The 19,893-nt window shown below is 38.5% G+C and overlaps 1 protein-coding gene across 5 annotated transcripts in view; it reads right to left on the bottom strand.

Moving 5' to 3' along the window:
* Positions 1-19,893, bottom strand: part of FGD4 (FYVE, RhoGEF and PH domain containing 4) — a 208,875-nt gene that overhangs the window by 99,697 nt on the left and 89,285 nt on the right. The window contains exons 1-2 of one of the 5 annotated variants that reach the window (XM_032432827.1): positions 17,728-18,267; positions 16,587-16,807 (exon numbers count right to left, since the gene is read on the bottom strand). The exons of 3 other annotated variants lie outside the window; for them this stretch is intronic. The gene's annotated coding sequence lies outside the window, so the exon portion shown is untranslated. Of the gene's footprint in view, positions 1-16,586; positions 17,189-17,727; positions 18,268-19,893 lie in introns of those variants that run through there. One more of the 5 variants, XM_032432826.1, reaches the window with a different exon arrangement.

Raw genomic sequence — 19,893 nt, 5'->3', positions numbered from 1 at the left:
AAAAATAGACAATCCTAGAGAATAAAAAGACTTTTCTCTAACCTAAATTATGGAATTGGATTCCATACCCCAATTTATAGCCTGTCTGATTTTATCAGTATGGATTTCCTCCATCACACCACTCATTTCACATGTTCGCATACACAGCTCAGTAGTAAATGCACTTTAAGTTGGTGATATGTCTCTCTTTCGGCATTTCCCCCCATTACAGTCCACCTCCACATCTGGCATTCTTTTTTTTTTTTTCCGTTTAAAGATTTATTTTTTGAGAGAGGGGCGCCCAGGTGGCTCAGTCGGTTAAGCATCTGCCTTCAGCTCAGGTCATGATCCCAGGGTCTGGGATTGAGTTGCGCATCCGACTCCTTGCTCAGCAGGGAGCCTGCTTCTCCCTCTGCCTGCCGCTCCCCCTGCTTGTGTTCTCTCTGTCTCTCTGACAAATAAATAAATCTTTAAAAAAATAAAATAAAGATTTATTTATTTGAGAGAGAGCTTGTGAGCATGCAAATATGAGCAGGACGGAGAGGGAGAGAGAATCTTAAGCGGACTCCCTGCTGAGCACAGAGCCCAAGTGGGCCTCAGTTTCATGACCCTGAGATCATGACTTGAGCAGAAACCAAGAGTCGGACTCTAGACCAACCTTGCCACCCAAGTGCCCCCTGGCATGCTTTTTTTATCTCATTTAGCCTTTATCCTAATCCCAGGTAGTTGGTATTATCTAAATTCAAAGGAGAAACAAAGTTAATTGATAAATATAGTGTTTCTTTTTTAATTATGACCATTATTTTTGCACAGCTTCTTTGGGTTCCACCTGATCAATGCCAAGTGACCACCCTACATGAAAGAGCTGTGTATTTCCTTGAATAAATCACATTCACTTCAGCAACAAGTTAATTCTGAGATTTCAAATTCTGCAGTCCTCATCTTGCCGCCACCTAGATTCCTCCCTTTCCTAAACTTAACCTATTCTTTAGCTCTCATAATAGCTTCATTTAGAGAACATCTACACAGCACTTAATATGATGCTGGACACACACTAGATATCGGTTTCTCTTCTCTGCTCAATCCCTATCACAGTCCTCCTGCCTCACCCACCTCACAACAGAGTCACTCTTTACAAATGCTTTCTTTGGCAGTTGCTTGTCCTTCACTGCAGCTCTTTCCCCAGTGTGCACCGCAACAATGTCTACCCACAGGGTTCTGGTGCTGAGGCTGCCATTTTGTGTGAACAAAATACTGTTGCAACTCTTTTAATGGATCTAAAATTTCAGTTAGGGAAAATGAAAAGTTCTAGAGATGGCTGATGGTGATGGTGGTAGAACAATGTGAATGTATTAATGCCACAGAACTGACTGTACACTTAAAAACAGCAAAAATGGGGGCACCTGGGTGGCTTGGTCATTGGGCGTCTGCCTTCAGCTCAGGTCATGATCCCAGAGTCCTGGGGATCGAGCCCTACATCGGGCTCCCTGCTCAGCGGGAAGCCTGCTTCTCCCTCTCCCACTCCCTCTGCTTGTGTTCCCTCTCTCGCTGTGTCTGTCAAATAAATAAAATCTTTAAAAAAAAAATTTTTAAAACAGCAAAAATTGTAAATTTTATGTTATGTATATTTTACCACAATAAAAAAATTACTGCAACTAGAACATTTTGCACCATGAATTTATGACACCCAACCTCAGCCAGCCTATCTCTGCTATGGTCAATCTATTTGTTCATGCTTATGAATTCCCTATTATAGACTCTCTACTGCCTGTACTATTCCTTTGCATTCTTCTCTCTTCAGTATCTACTCTGGACAACGGACCCACTTGAAGGCTACAGCTCCTTCACTATGCAGAAGATTCTAAAACATTTCCAGTACCAACTTCTCTTTCAGCTTCCTGCTCTCATTTCCATATATCTGAAAGCGACCTCCTTTGCTGGAGAAGAGAAGACTGAACTTCATCTTGAAGGATTAGTGAGGTTTTGTTAGGCAGCAAAGGAAGGGAAAGCACCTGATTTCAGGCTGTATGGTGAAGACATCTGTGGCAGATTTGTAAATGTTGCTGACGCCTGCAGAACTATTCATCACTTGCCGGCTGATATCCTCAGTGGCGGCTCACTGCGCTCAGAATGAATCCAAACTACACACAGGCCTAAGTCTCTGTCCCCCGCTTACCTTTCTAGACTCATTTCTTGCCACCTTGCTTTCAAAGTATGTTCCCAAACCATGTTCCCTCTATCAATCACTGGTTTTGAGAAGGAAGTCAAGAAAAATGTTTTCTTTTCATAAATTTCCACAGGAACCTATTATTTTTTCCAACTTTGAAATAGCCATGCAGCTTCCAGAAAAGGCTCCTCTGAGGCTTTAAGAAAATAAAACTTAGGCTTTGCCCTTGGCAGGTCAGATAAAGGGTAAAGTACAGCCAGTTACTTGCTACTAACTTGGGAGAACAGAGGGAGGGCTTTTGTTTCTCTCTTTTTTTGATCAGCTGCCTCATCCAGATTTCTTTTAATTACTTGTCTTCCTTTCTTCAAGATCCTAATGCACAGCTTCCTGGTATAACAGCAGCTGCTTAGCCTTTTGTGTTGGCCCAAATATTCTTAAAGGACAAACTCAGAATATGGAAAGAAAAGATAACCTAAATATAACCAACACCATCCTGTCTGCAAATCACCGATTCTACTTATTTCTTCCCTTTTATCCCACAGATAATAGCACACTTAAACATGCAGTTTCCTTTTTGATGCAATCTCAGGAATATATTACAGAAATAAAACTGCCAAGAAAGAAAAAGAGATTATTAGTCCTTCCAAATTTCAGTAAGCTTTCAGATACCTTTTTCTGCGGTACGAAAGAAGATCAAGGATAAAAAGAGAACTTAAAAAAAAAAAGAAAGAAAGAAAGAAAACAGTCAATTACCATCATATGGGCCTTAAATTGATGAATGAGTACGTGATAAATTACAAATTTACTTGCTTGAAATTTTCAAATTATTAACCTAGCAATCTGTGTATTGTGAACTTTGCCAATAATGCTGAAACAGATTTTCAATATTATACTAAGGATGATAAAATATCCATATAGTCTTTAAGACCTAACAGTGTGTACATTAATCACTAGAACTCAAATGATCTCATATTAGTAAACAGCTCACTGTCTGTGGAGTATGGCATAATCTTTGTCCTCTACACAGGGGAGCAAAGGCAAACGTATTTAGCATCTAGGCACGTAACACAAATGGGTAAGGATACCAGTCTAAAAAAAAAAATAGTAACACTTTCTAAGTCATCAAGGCAGGTGGAAATAGATGAATTAGAATTACTTGTGGCAACCTAGAGAATGAATTTTTTCAAAATTTCAAAACTCAAAAACTGTGTGGATCAAATAAAATTTTGAGCCATCAATTTGAGGTTTGTTCTGAAATTGTTTTATCCATTTATTCACAAGGAATTTCTGAGCCCCTACATGGGGCTTAATATAGTATACATGGCAGGCTGCTAAGCACCTGGGAATTTTCTAGAAAGTCTGCACCATCACTTTCAATGGCATCTCATTTTCCTTTAACCACACTATTCTTTTCAGTTCCTATAGCCTTAAGGTCTTTCATATGATTAGGTCTCACTATCCCCTGTAGGTTTCCTTTGAATGCTCATTTACAACTGTAATTAAATGAAAGTTCATGCAATGTCCTTGTTCAGCATTTGTATTTCCTACCATTCTCAAAGCTTCTGGAGAACAAGGACCATGACTTTCCTCTTCATTTCCATAGGCCCTCTGCACATTGGATCAGACGCTTAATACAATCTCATTAAATGGTCCCTTCCAAGGAGTCAAAGGGAGAGCAGACAAGTAGAAAGGTGACTGACAAGTCTGAATGGAGCCCTGTTACTGCCATGGGGGTAGGAAGGTCAAGGAGGGCTTGCTAGAACAATGACATCCAAACTTTATGATGGCACATCCCTCTCAGTATGAAAACTGGGCATTGCACCTCCACGTGTGTATGGATACATGGGTATATGCATAAATTAAATGCATTAAACACAAGTATTACTGCACTAAAATGCATACTGTAAAATACAAAAATTGAAAAAGTAGGATGAGGTAAAGATAAAATACTATTTTTGAGGGATCAGTGTGATTCAATCTGCTTTGTTTTTTTAAATCTTGGTTAAATATTTGGTGATATAACCCTTTGAAAGAGCAGATATAAGTTGGTTTACTTCCACACTTGGTTTTAATGACTGCCCCTAATTGAGGAAAATTCATTGTTCTAAAGGGAAGAAGTACCTCATTGGCTGCACTTACTAAATCATGATACACATTTTTAAATCCCATCTATCCAGGTGCCTGGGTGGCTCAGTTGTTGGGCGTCTGCCTTCGGCTCAGGTCATGGTCCCAGGGTCCTGGGATCGGCCCTGCATCGGGCTCCCTGCTCAGTGGGAGGCCTGCTTCTCCCTCTCCCACGCCCCCTGCTTGTGTTCCCTCTCTCGCTGTGTCTCTGTCAAATAAATAAAATCTTAAAAAAAGAAAAAAATCCCATCTATCAATTATGCAAAAGTTTTCCTTGAAATTCTAGTATATTTCCATCTGCCTTGATGTCTTAGAAAGTGTTATTTTTTTTTTAATTTGGTCTAAAATCTACTATAACTATCTCAAAGATTTTTAAAACAAGCTAAAAAAGATCTTGTATTTAAGTTTGAATATGTATGCAGAAATAGTTTTTTTTTAAAGGAAAATTTTTTTTAAATGATACACTTATATCTATTTTGGTGATGACACAATAATGGAAACATTTCCAAATAGTCATTTCAAAAATGTTTTGTCCATAATGCACTTTTCCCTCTGCTGGTTGCAGTTACTTTCTCACTCACTCAAATGTTACCTTTACCTCAAAAGGACAGGTTTTGTTTATTTTTTCAAATATATCTGCTAGGTAAGAATCTGTTAAATATGTACTGACAGACTTTTCTTCACATGAAGGGTTAGTAAACGTGGAACATTTGTGTTTTTTTGTAAAAGAAAAAGATATAAAGGTCTTTGGTCTGACAACTCATTTAAGTATTGTGCCATTATATAACCTACAAATCTGATGTTTATGATGACTTGTCACCAAGTATTGCCAGAATTCCAATACATTATCTAAGATACCTAATCATCACAATTACATAAGATAACGTAATCTTGGTCTTTTTAACCAACTGTGCCTAAAATTCCATGGGCAGAAAAACCAGTGATTCTTCAAACATTTTGAGGATTTCTGGGTAAGACTCATTCCTTCCATTAGATGCTTTATCTAGCACTTTCCATTTGCTGGGGTTTAGCCACCAGTAAGCATAAATTTGATCAACAAAATCCATGACATCCAGCAGCACCCAATGTAGTCACGGAGAGACAAGAATGGATCCAGAACCATCAGAGATTTGAGGAGGATTTGCTTAGTTCTCTTTTTGGGGGTAGGGCTCTTTCCAGAAGTAGAGACACAGGAGCTAGGCGAGGCAATTACTCTTCTAATCCTATGGGGTGATACCTCTCCTTATCTTCCAATTGTTGAAATGGCAACACACAACTATCGCTGGCAATTTGGGTAAATTGCTTTATATTTTTTTCATTAGTTTTAATTCAGTTCAACAATCTAAGTGTAAGCATGGGTTTTGTGAGGAGCCAAAAGCTGGGGATTTAAGATGAGTAAAATAGTTCCTGGCCTCAGGAAATCAATCAAGTTGTGTAGAGAGACAAAATAACAGCCAATTGCAAAATATGTTAATGACAGATATAACCACAGAGTGCTTCGGGAGCTCAGAGGAGAGGAATGCAACTGGAAAGAAAGGTTTACTGGAAGACAGGTAGTTGAGCACTGTCTTAAAGGAGTGCAATTAACACTAAAATTTTTTTGTTGTTTAAAAACAAAAACTGTACAACATATAGCCATTTCTTGCCTCAACGTTCACACTGTTTCAGTATTTTATTACTGAAGTATATGTAACAAACTAATTTCATGCTTGGATAGATTTTAGACATTTTACATAAATATAGATATTAAAACAGCCTTTTTCAAAGCAATTGTGCATTTTATGTAGTCAAATTATTGAATTAGCTAGTAGCTACTATACCAGGTACAGAACTGGTTCTTCTGAGAAAAGAAACTACTTTGACAATTTTCGATGACAAAAAGGCAGTGACAAACTCTAATGGGGGACTGGGTGCTAATTTGGAAAAGGAGTGCCAAATGTTGTAGCTCCATCAGGTAGCTGAAGGCTGAAGCTATATGAGCTCAAAGTCATAAACACTCTACTCCTTAGAGCTCTCAAAGTGGTCATGACCATGAGTTGAAGATGTACTCATCAGAATTGGTCTAGAAGTTGTTAATCATCACAGAAGAGACTCAATGTATACAATAATCAGAAAGCAGAAAAATCAAAGAAAAGCTAGATTACTGATCATTTTACAGCAATAATTTTATGCTTATTCCAATTTTTTAAAGAGGGAAAATCAGCTTTAAAGAAAATGCTACACTGTCAACCCTGAGATCAGCTTATGCTTTAAGGGGCTACACCTTTTTCTAATGAACAGAAAGAACATATCTTCAGTATTACTTTCCTTTGGCAAAAAGATGACCCCCTCCCCCAACACACACACACACACAAACACACACACGTAAAATTAAAGATCTTTGGTTCCTGTGTAGTTGTGTGTAGTTTCAAAACATTTTAATGTCTGGGAGTTAAGCAAGCAGGTTGAATTTATAGCATAGTTGTTAATATATTACTGCCATAATTTAACATACCCACCAAAACATGAAAATCATGGTTGATCACCCTGAAGTTTTCTTCTCAGAATATAGTCAAGGCCACAAACAAGGCTTGACTTTGCTCTTGTTCAATTTAAGTTTTGTACCACTTCACTCATCTCACTAGAAGATGAACAAGGAAAATGCTTCTCCCTTTTGGCCAGCCAATTTGGTTACCATCCTTTAACCATAAATGGCCAAATCCAAAATCTGCCTTAGCATCAATCATTAGCAGACCTTAAAATGACTTCCATCACATAATCCAATCCCTGACTATCACATCCTTCAAGATCTGACTCAAATTCATTGCCTCCTGCTTAATCCTACAGATTGTGACATCTCCCGTATAAGAACTTCACATCTCTTTCACAAAAGCTACTTGCCTTGTGTATCTTCTCCTAACATCAAACTTTTTTTTTTTTTTTTAAACAATCACTCCACAGTATACCTGTTTCTCTAACAGAACATTGGGGTTGAAAAGGATTTTAGACGCCATCTAACTCTTCGTACGTGACAGATGAATCTTCTCCACAGTTCTTGTAAGTGCTTGTCTGATTTCTATTTAAATACCACCAGTTATAGGAAAATAATTCTTGAATACACTATTATACTTATAAAGAATCTAATTATTAGGAAATCCATCCTTAAGTTTTTAATACACAATCCATAACACAAAAGTACATATGAGGTTATGTCAGTTACTATTACCTTACTTAGGACAGGTTTATCTTCTCTACCAGATTATAATTTGAGTCGTTTTATTTTTTTATCTTTTTTACATTATTTATTTATTTTTTATTTTATTATGTTATGTTAATCACCATGCATCATTAGTTTTTGATGTAGTGTTCCATGATTCATTGTTTGCGTATAACACCCAGTGCTCCATGCAAAACGTGCCCTCTTTAATACCCATCACCAGGCTAACCCATCTCTCCACCCCCCTCCCCTCTAGAACTCTCAGTTTGTTTCTCAGAGTCCATAGTCTCTCATGGTTCGTCTCCACCTCCGATTTCCTCCCCTTCATTTTTCCCTTCCTACTATCTTCTTCTTTTTTTTTTTTAACATATAATGTATTATTTGTTTCAGAGGTACAGGTCTGTGATTCAACAGTTATTTTATATTAGTTTATTTTTTAATTTCAAGATAACTGTAAGCCCATTGTTAATCATTTAAAATCTACAGACAAGCGGTGCCTGGCTGACTCAGTTGGTATAGCATGCAACTCTTGATCTTGGGGTTGGGAGTTTGCGTGCAGAGTTTACTTAAAAATAAAATCTTCAAAAAATAAAAAATAAAATCTACAAACAAGTTGTAAATAACAAAAGTGATTCTAAAATCTAGTAGTAACTGGTGTTTGGTGTTAATTCCCTCTAGTATTTTTTCTGCATATTATATAAAATGTAACTTAGTACAGTGTAAACAATATGTATGCATACTACGTTTCATTGTAAGCACTTTTCTATATATTTTTGAAAACTGTTTTTAATATTTGTGTAACATATGATCTCATGAGTAATTCATGTAGCCATTTCCCTATTGTGGAACATCCATAGTTTCTGGTTTCTCTCCACTCCACTGGAGCACCTGATCTGATGTGATAAATCATTTACTGGATCACTAGGTAACTTACTACTTACTGGCAGATTTCTAAAAGTGGGACTGTGGGATCAAAGGACATGAACATTTTTAGTGCTAATGATACATGTACCAGGTGTGTTCTCATATTTGCTTGCTTTAACTACTCCCCTTTCAAAGAGTTTCTGCTTCACAGGACATTCTGAGTAGGTAGATAAGTCAAATGACCTCTGTGTTCCATGGCCACATGTGATGGGATCATGGGTAAGTGCCGACCAATGCTTTGCCATCAGAGTCACTCTCCAAGCCATCAGTAGTTGGGACTTTGTTTCTGCTGGGCACTGGGACTAGGAAGTGGTGTGATTGAGATTTGGGGTGGCCCTGTTTTCTGCCATCCACACACACACACAGAAGAGGCCCGTCTGCGGGAGAGAGATTGTAACTGTCCTGGCTCCAGGCTCCTGGGAGGCCTAGATGAGTTGGTTCCAGAAGATAACTTTTTTTTATTGTTTCTATACATCCCTCTTTTCTCTTAAATTATAGGGTATTCTTCTATGCCCTGCAACAAAATGTTCTCTAATTAATACATATTACCAAATTGTTTTCCAAAAAATTATATCAATTTACACTGTCATCTGAAGTGACATTGTCATCTGAAGTAAGTAAGGGTGCCAATCCAAAATATAACCATTCAGGAAATTTTTGCCAGTGTAATAAAAGAATATCTATTTTGTATATTTCCAGTTATATAAAACTTTCTTCTCATGTATTAGTCATTTGTGTTTCTTCCTTTTTGAAATAACTGTTAATGTTCTTTGACAATTACTAACTACCTACAGGCTTCTTAAAGACAGTAAAACTCATTAATTCTCTCTTCATTTCTTTGGGATCTAATCATTTCTCTACCCCCTCAGCTACTGCAGTATATAAGTTTCCTATGTTTGGGGGGAGGGTTTTTTTGGGTTGTTTTTTTTTTTGGCCTATGTTAATGCAATGGTTTTCTAATTAAAGAAAATTGAGCATAAAAGCTAAGAATATAGGATTGAAGCCAGAATGAACTGGGTTTTAATCCCCGTTTATCACTTAACTATTAGTAAACTTGAAAACAGTATACATCTCATAGCAAGTTTAATTTGTTCAAATGAGGATAAATTCCACTCATCTCAAATGTTTGTTAAACATTAAATGAGATGATGAATACACTTTGCATTGTTTGACATAGAAAACACTAAAAGTTGGTACTAATGCAATAGCAGTAATTGTACTGTAAGTGCATTTAAACTTGAACTAATGTGCTTTGCAGACATAGAAAACAGCTATAGGTGAGCAGCACAAACACAGGTGTTATAGGTTAAGTTGTTTAGGGAACCTGACCCAAATGCCCATGTTCCCTGTGGTAGGCATGAGATAGAGATCATGAACCTGCTGCTCCCTCATATTTCATGCAGAATGGCCCTTAAATGCAAGCAAAGTAAATATTTCATCTCATGACCAAAGCAGTAGCAATCTCTCTTCCAACCCCGGGAACAAAAAAACACACACCAGGCCAAACTCAATGAAAGAGTTGATCTCCAAAGCAATGCCTTCCTAAGGAAATTCTCAAGGACTTTTTTTTTTCTTTCTCTATGCAAGTTTTACTTTATGTGATGATTGTAGAATCTAAATATCAAGAGTAAGATAGGACAACTGTATTGTGGTGGTGATAAGAACAGAAAAAGTCTGTCTGCTGTGGATGAAGAAGATGATGAAGATAAAGATGCAAAAGAATTTAGGCTGCCTTGGATATTATTCCTTCCAGTGTTTCCATCATTTAAGTTGCCAGTTATCTTTCAAGACTACAAAACTGAAGATCTATTCTCAAAATATTTAAAGCTATTCAAAAGTTCCTCACTCTTTACAAGATACAGTAAAAACTTCTACACAAGCCAAGATCTCCACTCTCGTATCTCAAGCTTGCCTTAGCTCAAGTTCTGCACTCAGCTACTGGCACTTACCAGGCCTCTCGTGCCTCCCTGCTTGTGTCGCCTCAGACTAGAATTCCCAGCCCACTTCACCTGTGTGGTCAATTACCTGCTCCTCTGTCCCCTGCATGTCCTCAGGCACCAAGCACACTGAATGCAATTGCCTGGTTAACAGATTGTTAACTGAGCACCTGTGAGCAAGGACCACGTCTAATCAAGTTCTTCGTCCAGAAGCTAGCAAGGGCAGATGAACATGCAAAAAGTGTTCTTTTGGAAGTGATAGATACGTTTATGGCAGATTGTGGAGATGAGTTCACAAGTGTATACTTATCTCCAAACCTCATCAAGTTATATATGTCAAATATGTATGGCTTTCTGTACGTCAGTCATACCTCAATATAGTTCTTAAAACAACAAAAGTGTGTGTTGAATAAATGAATGTGAGAGATGAATGAATGAATGTGAGGGGGGAGAATGATGGGAGAGATCAAAGAAAAATTCACCCTATAGAGAGAAGGCTAATAGTACATCCAAGCTTTCACTGCCAAACAGGAGCAAATATTTCAACATTCATGGGATTATTACCCATGCCCCTTAAAGAACCTCACAGCTATCACCATCATCTTTAGCACTAAAAGGGGTTTTGAATATTACCTCCTTCAGTATCCACGATAACCCCATCAGTTCTAACAAATGGGGAAACAGGTTTAGAGAGGTTAAGTAACTTGCCTAGAGACTTCCAAGTAGCCAGTACGAGGGATGGAACTAAATCTAGGCTGCTTGCGCTCTAAACCACTACACTGAATGCCTTCCAATACTAGCCCATTAAACTCTGACTTTGGAAAAGAGCATACATTCAGTAGTAAGTCCTGAAAGTAAAGACAACATGCAGTGTGCTTTTGAAATACTAACTAACTACCATAACCATGGTATGATCCTGATAGGCTTTCCTCAGTTTCTTCCTGAATGAAGTGACAATAGCAGACCCCCTCAACCACTCCACTGGATCATGCTGGCTGCTTATGATTTGTGTCTCAGCTTTATGAGACCTCCCCAGATAAGCATTTCCTCATTAACCAATCTGAAGTTTGCTGCCCTAAAATCCCTCAACACATCACAGTTTTTTGTCTTCACATACTCGCCACTATTTGAAATTAACATTCTTCATTTATTTGTGCATTATCTGTCTCTCCCTTCTACTATATACTTTTCACTAAAGTCCTTTCCCTTTGTGTTCTGTGCCCTACCCTCCACATCTGCAATACTGCCCAGTAGAGATTAAATGCTCAATAAATGTCTGATGAGTGAATGCAAGGTTAACACTGATGACCATAACATACCAGAGAAAGAATGTCTCAATAGGCAGCAGCGTGGTCCTGGGCAAAGGGAAGCAGGTGGTTGGCATGGTGGGAAGCTGAGAAAAGGGAGGCCAGGTCAGTAATCACAGGTTGTATGTCTCTAGCAATGTTCAAAGAGGATGCATTAGCCCACATCAGAAATACACTAGCCACTAGCCAGATGAGAAGTGTGCCCTCAAGTGGAACTGTATTTGTCCGTCAAGGGGTCGTTCCCCAGTGCTCCACCCCCATCTGCTCTGGGCTCCACAATCACCAAGCAACATTCTGATCATCACTTTACTTCTGCTACAGATACAGACATAAGGAAAAAAACATGCAAACTAAAAAACATAAATATCTAGTTGGCTTGAAAGTTTTAGTTCTCATTTAATTGCCTAAATTTTGGGGCACCTGGGTGGTTCAGTCGGTTAAGCGTCCACCTCTTGGTTTCAGCTCAGGTCATGATCTTGGGGTAGTGAGATAAAGCCCTGCCTCAGGCTCCATGCTCAGCGGGGAGTCTTCTTGTGATTCTCTCCCTCTGCCCCTCCCCCCCCAAAATAATAAATCTTTTTTTAAAATGCCTAAACTTTGGGAGCCTGGGTGGCTGAGTCAGTTAAGCATCTGCCTTCAGCTCAGGTCATGATTCCGGGGTCCCAGGACTGAGCCCTGAGTCGGGCTCCCTGCTCAGCAGGGAATCTGCTTCTCCCTTTGCCCCTCACCCTGCTCATGCTCTATCTCTTTCTCTCTCACTCTGTGTCTCTCTCAAATAGATAAAATCTTAAAAAATACATAAAAATAAATAAAATGCCTAAACTTAAAAAAAAAAAACTAGGTTTTGCATGACCTTGGTTATTGAGGAACCACCGTTCAAAGCTGCTCTTCCGTTGAGCATACTGAAAATCGCGTGAGACTTTTTAGAGTGACACCCCAGTGTTCTATTCCTTACATAAGGCTTCAATGTAGGAAGTCAGTTGATTTTACCCTGTATCTTTGTATTCAACATGCAATACTCAACATTAGCTGTTTCTGCAACTCAAATTTTGTGACCTTGGATATGCTGCTTAATCTTTATGGGTCTCTGATTCTTCTCTGTAAAATGAGAGCTGTAAAACAAGATGATGTTGACAGATCCTCAAAATAGGTGACAATATGTGAAAATTATGAGAAATTATGTAAAAATAAACACCTAGAAATATATAGTAGGGATCTAAAAAAAATCCAATAAATTCCATCAGTTTGCCTTATGGAAATATACCTTGTCTCGTGATTTTATTAATCTGAATTCAGGACCAGAAAACTGGTGAAAAAGTAAAAAGAACACAGGATTAAGCAGAGAAGGAGGAAGCAAAGGAGGGAAGGAAAGAAAACTCGTTACAAGGGAAGTCAGTAACTCAACATATTTGTTACAAAAGAACAGTTAGCCTCAGAGTGGGGTTATTTGTAAAATATGCAGCTTTTCTAAGAATAAGGTGCTAGACACCCTCAACACTACTCCATCAAGCCACCTCTAAACCTGAAGTAGTGGCAACTGAATGAGAAGAGGATGGGCAAGTTACACAAAACCACTCCAAAACCTGCTGCAGCCTCCATAGACCCATTCATTGCCAATTTATACAAAGTTTGCCTTTCTATTCTACAGAAGCAGAGAAGCAGTTATAAACACAGAAGAGGAAGCATCTCAGAAGAAACAGCCGCTGATAATCAAAAATAAGGCACACTCATACAGAGAAACATCCTGCCAAATGCAACATTTGAGCCATAGCTCTTGGGTGAGCTTGCATCATTCACATACACACTTTAGAGGCTTCCCATCCTGTAGTTCTGTATCTAACACAAACACAAAATTTTACTGGTGCATACAATCAATTCTAAGCATTTCTTGAAATCCCGTCAATATGGAATTGTTAGGGCAAAAGAGGGCAATTTTCAGTAAATCTGTGTTTAAATGTCATGTAACATGCAAACAGCTTCAACACCAAGGACATGTGAACACAGCATCAGCAAGGACAGCATCTGCAGTTTCTTCTTCACTTCAAATCCCTAGTGCTCCATCATTTCAGACAGCTCAAGGGCCACACGGACCACAACCGCCCAAAAGAATTAACTTCAAAAATTGGATTCGAAATCTGTACTCCAAAAGCAAAGAGACAGACTCAGTTTAGAAGTTAGAAAGAATGTGGCAATAAAATACAGGAAGAAAAATGTAAGCATTTCAGTGCTATTTATTAGCTCTGCAGTCTACCTGTTCAAATGTAAGTCAAGTCAGGCAGCATTCCAGCATAATGTGTCAAAGGAAGCAGCAGAAAGACTTGCCTGCCCTTTACTAGTGGTGGGTTGATTTACTGTCTACTCAGACTGTTATGGGTTTGCATCAGTACCAGCTATTTGTTCAGAGTCTCCGATTCATCATCTATATAATACTTTCATAAGAAATAACTCTGAATAAGGGTTAACAAACATTATAAACTTGCCATTTGGTAAAATCCTAAGCTGTACTGAAAAGTACCACACCATCAGTTTGAAAAGTTGGAAGAAGGCTCAGAAATCCCAGAAATCTAGCACCTACAGGTAAGGATAGTGAGAACCAGAAAGCAACGCTTGGCAGAGACCCAAGAACAGTCTGAGCTCGTCACCACAAGACTGTAGACATGATGGTGGGTCTCACTCCTGACAATGTTTATGAATGGAAGCAAACATTTTACCACCTGCAATACGAACCACCAGGTCCCAAAACTATATCCCCTCAAGTGAACTCACATAGTTCTATGACCGTGCACTCCCGTCCCTCGGGTACGCTGGTAGGGATCTCAAGTGCTCTAGGAGTGTCCCGGCTGTCCAGTCCTATTCACTAATTTCTGAAAGAGCAGCCCTAAGTTTCTTGTCCGTGGTTGACAGAAGAGATTTTTCAACACATGTGAACGTGCTCATGGCTTTACTATTTATTACTCGGAAAACTCAGTCAAGGGTGCTATTAATAAATATGCTTACCAGTGAAAATAAATGAGTAAGTGCCTGCCAATATCTATAAAATGCTGGGACAAATTCTGACATGAATACACACTTAAAGGAAACACAATCTTCTAACTTTAATTCAGTAACAATAAAGATGGTAAAGAAGTTCAGAAACATGAGAGAACTTGAGACGTATACAGATTTATCCAGCCTGCCTCAACTGCTGAAGTAACCACACCCCAGGCACATGGATGCTCACACACTCATTTACTCAAAGCCTTTTTCAGGTTTTTAGGAATCAAGGTAACTAAAGCAACATGAACACCCTAAATACAGATGCTTTTCCATTATTTCATTTCCTCCCTAAACTTACATTGCTTGTGTTTTTACGGGTGAAAATTTCACCCCAATAATATAAGATTAGCCTAAAATTTCTTACAGATGCTAAGGAAAATTTCAAGCAGAGAGACATTGCTTTTTATTTTAGTTTTTAAAAATATTTTATTTGACAGCACAAGCCGGCAGAGAGGCAGGCAGAGGGATAGGGAGAGACAGGCTCTCCGCTGAGCAGGGAGCCCGATGCGGGGCTCGATCCCCCGACCCTGGGATCATGACCTGAGCCGAAGGCAGACGCTTAACGACTGAGCCACCCAGGTGCCTGAGACATTGCTTTTTAGAGCTAGTATGTATCTAATTTGATTCTTCATAGTAAAAACAGTTCAAATAATAATGTATATAGATCAGTAAGTGCAAAAGAAGGTAAGAATTTTAAAGTAAACTACAATTAATACCAAGAACCCACAACTAGCAGTCAGGCCCCAAATCCTGTTCATGAAGTAAGACCAGGAGTCCTTGACCAATACAAGGTTATCTAATTTTATACTATCATTAAAAAAAGAAAATTGAAACAAGGTAGGGCCTATTAACAATGACCTTTCCTAGCTCTCCAGGCAGCCGGTGACCCACTGACATGAATATCTAAGATGACAGCAAAACAGCACAATTAGGAGGACTCAGGCTGCATAAGCGAAGCTTTTCTTTGCAACCCTTCCTCTATCAAATAAAAATGGCAGACCTAGCCAGACTCACAGAGCTCTGGTGCTATGGTTTAAAAGATAGAAAAACACAAAAGGAGTACGTGGAGTACAGACAGCACTCTTTTTGTTTTTCACTTTTATATTTTAGGGTACTGTTTTAGGGAAGGGCTTACAATGCTTCTTTACAAAGGACAGAGAAGTCCCTTGTTTGAGCTACCAACCTCTTAGCCACATAGAAAAATGTCAGTCATCCATTTGTTAGCACCCAAATCTCCTTCGACTGCTTACAATACGCACCACACATTTTAAGGGGCCGTTGAACCCAGAAAAACAAAGGAAGCCCTTGAAAAAGAAAGCGATCTCCCTAGCGCTGCCCCTGCCCTTATCACTGAGTCTGCATGCCTGCTGGTAAAGCACGGTCACATTGTTTCCACATGCTCAGGGCCCTTGAAACTTGTGCAAAAGCATTGCAAAATAAAACTGCATAAACGTCGCATTTCAAAACATGAGCTAGTAGTGGTAGGTCAGCCATGTGGGCTAGAATAATCATTAATTAAACCATAACCTACAAATGTCCCTGACCTGAGACATTTTCTTATTGGACGAACAGGCATAAGAACACATTGTGGCCATGGGCGTATTTCAAAAAGAATATCGGTATAACTCACTCTTAGAAACCATTAAAAAGGATTGTCTCTTTGCCCCTTTCAGAGGTCATAGCACAATTTCACAGGCACAAAAAATTTAAAATGATTAAAAAATAACTCTCCATTTTTCCATCAACATATAATTGTACAGGCATAATTAAGCTGCTCAGATTCAATACAAGAGAAGTGTGTACTGCTGGAGATGTGTTCCAGAAGAGCTTATAGCTCCCTTTCCTTGGACCACATGGAGATAGTGCCCCACACCAAATGTAGTACAAACTGGAGACACAGGACTAGGGTTACTTACCTTATAAAAGCTGAATTTTTTCCTCTTGATTAGAAGTCACAAATGGTTTAAGTAAAACTCCCTTCATTTGTTCTTCCAGCGAGCCAAATCCAGCTTCCCATTAACCCAGTCCATTGCAGATAATTTCACACAGCACACGCTTCCCAGTTCCCAGCCCAGCAAGGATAATCACATTCCAGCGGGGAGTGAACAGATGGTGGATTCCATGGTAACCAGCCCTCCTAAGGCGATTGGTAGAAGTGTGTGACTACAGCTTATTGGGTAACAATCACTGTCTTTGTGCTCCAGCCTTGCAAATCCTAAAGGAAGCAACATATAGCCACTCACATGTGCAAGGGCTTGCCTAGCAGGTGTTTGGCTATTTAAACAAGGCAATGCAGGCCAATTAAAAGCTTTTCAGCGAATCTACCCGTGGCGGTTCAAAGTCCTAATGTTTCAGATAGTGTCCACTGCTCATTCAGGGAGAAAGGTCACAAGAGGCTTAACTTGACAAACAGAAAATAACACTTGAAAGTTAACTTGAAAATTCAAGATAAAGCATTCTAGAAATCTAAGCTGCATCAGCAAATCATTTTCTGATTTGCAATCCACATGAGAAGTGAAACTGGTTTTGTATTTAGAAAGATTTTTTTAGAAAGATTTTTTTAAACAATAAAACTTTTAAATTTGTGGAACTACCTTAGTTTGAAAATAAGTTTTCAAAACCAATTGTTTTATAAATGTGCATATAATCATTTAAAAAAATAACTTGTATACATTCATTTTTACTGTGTTCGTGGATTTCGAGGTTGAGGGGAGTGCTACTGAATTTAAATTTTTCATTAGAGCCTTACCCAATCATGGGATTGAAATCTCTTCATTATGTACTTTCCACAGGTTTAATTTGTTCCTGCAATCACGTAAGTTAAATGTTGATTCAGCAGGAAAACAGCTTTCCCTAAACCCGTGGTGCTCAAGGAATCAGAGAAGAAGTCCTTGAAGGAGCAAAACCAAATACTATTTCACACCAAAACCAACTATTAGAGGTAATGCACAAATCTAAAACAAATAAACTCCAGATACTCCAAAAATCCATTAGAAATAAATTTTTAAGAGAGCAAAGAAATAATTAGGATAAGCCTAAGGTGAAAACAAAACAAACCTTGTAAGCTGTGACTAGAAGTAGAGCCTCTTGCCTCCACAGTTACCTCCTATCTTAAATTTAGGAGTTCTTTTCCTGGCAAGAACATAAATGAGACAAATATTGAAAGGAAGTAGACAAAATTATTTGCAGATGATGATTCTATCTGGAAAAAAAATCAGAGAAATCAAGTAGGATATTATTTATAGTACCAGAAGCTCAGTGAACTAGACAATAAATCAATATAATTCCTTTAGAAGAGCAAAAACTATCAGAATAACAATGAAAGGGGAATTACTAACAAGGACAAGGCAAAGTATACAATTCTTGGGAATAGTATCAAGAAATGTGTGTGAACTACTTGGGGGAAAAAGAATGAACTCTTACCAGAAGGGGTAAAGGAAAACGAAATGAAGACACCTAGTATTGTTGCTGAATACAAAGATCTCTTTTAAAGATGCCAAGTCTTCCCAAATTACCATATAGTGTAGTAGTAAAATTTCCAACATACTTTAGAAAATAAATTTAACAAAGTGACTCTGAAATTTATTTGGATTTCAAAAAGATGAAAATACCAAAGAAAATTCTATATGAGAGGAGTAATAACGGGTAAAATAACTATACCAAGTTTTTAAAACATGCTATAAATACAATATACCGATACCTCCCATATTTATAACTCCAGGAAAAACCTCTTTCCCATGGAATTCCAGACTCCTATATCTAATTACCTATTGAACATCTCTGCCTGGATGTTTAATAAATATCTCAAACATAAGCCCCCAAAACTCAACTTCTGATTTTCTCCCCAAACCTGCTCCTCCTGCATCCTTCCTTGTTTTTGGAAATGGCAACTCCACTCTTGCAATCATTCAGTCTAACACCCGAGAGCCTACCTCCTAGCCTTCTCTGACACCTTCACATCCAACCTGACAGCTCATGTCATGAGATATTTCTTCCAATCTGGCCACTTCTTACCACCTGGTCTCCTTAATAATTTAACTCTGCTTCCATTCACCTCCTATAGGCTATAAAACCTAAACGGATAATGCCAATTCTCTTCTCAAAACTGACATTCCCATTGCACTAATGAAAAGTCCCATTTTGTGTGATGGCTTAAAAAGCCCTTAATAACATGGGCCCCATCCCCATTAACTCACTTAACTCCTTTCCTACAACCTTCTCCTGCCTTCCCCAAGCTCTCCAGTCTGACATTTTGTCCTCTCCTCTGCACTTTCTCAGTAACTGGGACAGTGACGGTGTTTACCACAGGCCAGTTATCTGTACACATCACCCCCGAACCCCACCAGACCGTGAGCCCTTCAAGGCCAGGGACTACCACTCTGGACTCTGTGCTCCCAATACCAAGCAAAGGCCCTTGTGTATTGTGAGCACTTATTAAATCTGCAATGAGTAACAGCTTGCTGCAGAATTTTTTATTCCAGTGCAAGTTTAGAGGCAACCTAACAATCTAATAATAAATGAATGATTGCACAAGTAAGAATGCATACTTGCTAGAATATCATGTGGTGATTAAAAATATGGTCACAGAAACGATGTGGCATAAGGAGAATGTTGATGGTATATTAATAACAATATACTATTTGCTGAGCCCTTAGTATGTACCAGGCACTGTAATAAGTACTTCACAAATATTTTATTTGAACTTCACAGGGACTATAAAATAGATCTTACCATCCTCATTTTTTAGGTGTGGAAACAGATACTCAGAAATTCAGCTCTGTGCTCTATGTCTCACCGCTAAGATTTGAACCTCATCTGTGACCAAAACTTGGGTCTAAGTCATTATTGCCTCATTCCCTCCTGGAAGTAAAGGGGAAAAAAAAAAAAATACATAACTGAATACTCACTATGAACAACTACATAAAAAAAGATTCTTAGGAACAAAAGCCTAGGCTTACCTACCTCAAAATTATAAAAGCAGTTGTGAGGAAGAAATATTGGCGATATTTTCCTTTCCTCTGTTTTCCAAAATTCCTAATGTCAAAAATGATTATTTTCTAAAGATAATATGTATTCCTACGACACATATTCTTCAATATTCACTCTCCTACATTCTTGGGTGGATCTACTAAGTAGCAAGATACAATAAAAAAATCAAAATAACTTGACTCACAATTTCTAGAGAACTGATTCTAGGGGAATGCGTGAGAAAGAAAAAACAGT

This window comes from Phoca vitulina, unplaced genomic scaffold (assembly GCF_004348235.1).
Source record: "Phoca vitulina isolate PV1807 unplaced genomic scaffold, GSC_HSeal_1.0 scaffold49, whole genome shotgun sequence".
In the NCBI taxonomy this organism is placed as follows: domain Eukaryota; kingdom Metazoa; phylum Chordata; class Mammalia; order Carnivora; family Phocidae; genus Phoca; species Phoca vitulina.
This window is presented reverse-complemented; position numbering and strand designations above follow the sequence as displayed.